General features: G+C 39.2%; 1 pseudogene; it reads left to right on the plus strand.

Moving 5' to 3' along the window:
- The first annotated feature begins 3,940 nt into the window (after nucleotides 1-3,940).
- Nucleotides 3,941-4,444, plus strand: part of LOC138058045 (uro-adherence factor A-like) — a 4,594-nt pseudogene continuing 4,090 nt past the window's right edge.

The raw sequence follows: 4,444 nt of genomic DNA on the forward strand, positions 1-4,444 counted from the left end.
CAAAAGTATTGAATGGTCACGCCACCTGTCATGTAATCACCACAGGGATTCCGTCCAGCTCTAATTTTGGCAAATTTTTGTTTTGGTGTTGAACCTCGTAGTCTACGACACTATTCAGATCATTTTGAGGTTACCACTCATACCCAACGGAAACTTTCGGTAAATATCTGTTCGGATAGCGTGCATCAATAATATCCTATTTGAACTTGTTTTTAGGTTTCACAGACGTCCCCCAAACTTAAGGTGAGCTCATAGTTTGATTAGGTTCTGCACATACGCCGTTCTTATTTCTAGCCGTTCCTAATGTCGATTTCCCATTGCTTTCTCGTTAGACCTATTGTATAAAAGCTCATTTGCATTAAGAGCGGCCTTAAGGACGTTCGCGCCAAAATCTTCCTACGGTGAGATTTTCTTTATTTCTCACCTAGAGGTAGGTCATAAAGTACGGTCGTCACTTGTTTCCATCCGCCAAACTGACGTGACGTCATCGGATCTTCGGTTAAAGCGTCGGCTTTGACCATCGTAAAACAAATATGGCGGCCAATGCAAGGCTTCAAAGACTGGCTGATATTCAAGGTCGTCACTCGAACTATACTTCCCAGACTTGCGAATGAAGCAAGATTATTGTTGTCATGATTTGAATGACCGATTATCTTTGTGTTGTTGGTTTTTAAGACACACTGTAAGAGAGGGTATCACTATCATGCGATAGCTGCAGCTTGTAAACTTTAGATGCATGGCTAAATCTGCTAGTATCTGGTAAATTGGTTACTATCGAGCTCGGTGCGAAGTGTTTCATGTGGCAAGGATACAGTGGGGAATAGATGTTTGTGGAACACCAGTTTAATAAAAAGGGACGTCATGTCAATTTGGTGGATGGCCGGATTGTTTCCATCCGCCAAACTGACGTGACGTCATCTGATCTTCGGTGGGCCTCTTCGTTTCAAGCGTCGGCTCTGACCATCGTAAAACAAATATGGCATGTCACTAGTCCAGCAGTATATTTGTGTTTTGCCGCGTCATTAAACAGTGTTCAGATTTATTTCAATAAAATTTTGAAACCTAGGGTAATTTGTTGCAGGGTAAAGCTATTTTAGACTCTAAAAGCTTTCCACCGTGAACAACGTCAGTTTGATGGATGGCGTAACGGATGCCGTATCATTCCATCCGTGAAACTGACGTTTAGTAACGGGCGACTGAGCACGAAAATTTACGACAGTAAACCGAACAGCTATCTCGGAATTACGAAGAATTTCCCGCTATGCACTGTTGTTTGGCGGGCAATTTCGAAATAATTTTCCTCGTCCGCGAGATCTGCAAGTTGCTACTCAGTTGTTTGTATTCAGCACCAGCCGTTTGCTATGGCTTTGCCTGCAAATGCTGAAGAAAGCGCCATAGGTGAAGGCGGCCATTTAGAGAATGAGAAAGGTAGTGGTGCTACCGAATCCGACGAACAAGTATGTTGGCTACGTTGAATCTGTTGAGGCAGCCATGACTGTGATTAGACAATATGAACTGGAAACAACAACAAAGTTTTCTTGCTTTAAATCAGACAGAATGTTTGGAGCTGGAGGTAAGATTTGTATTATGGGCCAAGGAAGTAATAAACAATAATAAGATAAATAATAATATAAAACAATTATAGCAATAAGCGTTACAACAATTAGAAGGTTGTTTATTCACAACAAAGGACATTTTATTACATCAATAAATGTTCTGGATTTGGTAGGATAGGGATATGAACGTGTGTGTGTGGGGGGAGGGGATAAGAATGTTGGAGTAAAATGTGCACGTTCACAGTGGTATTGACAATTTGATAATTTATCAGTCAATCAGAAATGAAGGTCTAAAGTTGAATAAATAGTAAGCTTATCTACAAAGGCTGTATGTAATATATGGGGTTGACTAAAGCATAGGTTTCACTCCAGATTACAGTTGAGATCATAATAAACATAACAAAAACTTTCCTTGTTTCCATGGCACAGATCCCTTTGCCAAGCAAAGGAAAGTCTTTTTTAAAGATGATAAAATACCATTTGATGGAGTTCCCTTCAGCATGATTGGCACCAAGGTATTTGACTGCCAACATGGCCCAGACAGGAAAAAGTCATTTAAAGCAAGACATTCTGAAAACAAGGTATGTTGGTTATGACCACATGTATGGAGCATTTTTCATCAGGCATGGCCTTTTCGTGCTTTTAGCACTAAACAGTGAGGATTAAAAATATCAATCTTTTAACTACAGATTGATGATCACGCATTTATAAGGAGGAAGTTTTTACCTCAAGATACAATGAAGTTTGGCTGCCCTGCAAGTATTCGTCTATCAGAAGTGATAAAGTACTGCAATTACAAGGTACAGAACTACAACCACAGTTATCATAATATTAATAACTAATTTATCAGAAAAATATGTCCCTCATTTAAAAAAAAATCATGACTTTTTTTAAACTATATAGATCAGAGATGACACAGAAAGACTTCGAAGGGATATGTCTAAAAAGCTAAAGACCGACATAATCAGTGGAAAGAAACCCCAGGTTGAACGAAGAATATATGTTCATTTACCAAAGGAGGATGATCACAAAGATCACATCATTGGAGAGGTCTGTTGACATCAATAGACTGATGGTATTGGGATACTAACTCAATCTGAGGACAACAGTTTTATTTGTGTAGTAGCCAATAACACACTTCTGGGATGTGGGATATCGCTTGATATGAGGTAAGCTGAAGCCACATTGGGTACCATGGCCATGTGACAGTGTCTACTAATGCTCTACCATGCTGATGAGGCCTAACAAGGCTGGAACAACTCCCCATGTCTACTGACACTCACAATCACATTTAATTTGGTCGACCATATGGGGTGCTGTCCACAACCACATGGCCAAAGTGTTCAAATGTGGCTTCAGCTTACCAAAAACATTGCTTTGAACAATATTCTTTAGCTTGGCAGGTACTTGCTTGTCTTAAATGGAATTGGAAGTTGATTAAGACTAAATGAAATTGACTAGGAATCAGTAACTTTTAATTTATATATTTCTTGTTGGTGCTCATATTGTTGTTTCATTAAAGGAACATTCCATTTTAACAGCAGTGCCTTCACACAAACAGTTTCCGTATAATTATCTGTCAAAATTAAGTTCCATGTTTATTTTTTTCCTCATGTATCAAACCAAAAGGTTGGTGGTATTCTGCAGCCAATAGACAAAAGGCTTGATGTGAAGATTGAAGAGCTTGTTGGTGAAGGTGTGAAAACTGTTGATGAAATGAAGAGACATCTGAGACAATTTGTAAAAATGGAACTATTTCCAGGGCAAGCTCCACCAGCATCAACAAACAGACGCTATTACCCAACAGATGTGGATGTCAGGAACCACATGTATAAGGCATCAGTGAAAAAAATGCTGTCAAAAATTGATCAGGAACACCTGCAGAAGAAAATTGAAAACTGGCGTCAGGAGAACCCTCAAGACTTCTTCTTTTTTAGACCCTGTGCCCTAGCAGCCTCATCAACAGATGCTGAAGGCAACAATGATGAAACAGATGAAAACTGCGTGCGCACTGATCTTTTGTTTGCTCATCAGACAACCTGGCAGAAAAAACTTATGATCCGTTACGGAAATGAAATCACCCTCCTTGATGCTACTTACAAAACAATGAGATATGAGCTCCCTCTATTTTTCCTGGTGGTAAAGACAAATGTAAATTACATAGTTGTGGGGTCTTTCATCATTCAAAGGGAAACCACGGCTTCAATACAGGAAGCACTAGGGATATTCCATGACTGGAATGGCAGCTGGAAACCCCAGTATTTCATGACTGACTTTTGCCATGAGGAGATCCATGCCATTGAGAGAACATTCACTGGTAAGAAGGACTCAAAATGGGTCCAATGTACTCAAATACACAACCTATAAGGAAACATTTGCAAAGTAAACATATGGATATTAGAATTTTAAAGTTCTTACTAAGTTAAATGCACAAGTATTCACTCATAACCTTGTTTGCCTCCTTGAATAAGCAAGGCTCAAATAACTGATTGGAAAAGCAGGCCATACATTACATCTTTGTCAGGGCATTCAGGTATTCAGTTACAAATCTGGATACTCCTATGAGGGCAAAGCCTTAAAGTCATGCTAAGGCTGGTGCCATAGGAGTTTTATCCTTCATAGTACTTAATCTGCAACAACTCTTTGAGAATATAATTATACTGGTGCATACAGGGTTCCCAGTTGAGGCTGAAACACCTGTCACAGGTTTTATTAGTTGGTACATTTTATGGTTGTATAAGTACCTCGATGATGCTTCAGTCATGTACAAAAGCAGCGCAGCAATGGCTGCTCAAAATTCTACTAAAAACCCTGATATATTGGACATTAATTTTTATGTTGGCTTAACAGATACCACTACATATATTTGTGACTTTCATCGTGAACAG

Source organism: Montipora capricornis, chromosome 7 (assembly GCF_036669925.1).
Source record: "Montipora capricornis isolate CH-2021 chromosome 7, ASM3666992v2, whole genome shotgun sequence".
Classification (NCBI taxonomy): Eukaryota; Metazoa; Cnidaria; class Anthozoa; order Scleractinia; family Acroporidae; genus Montipora; species Montipora capricornis.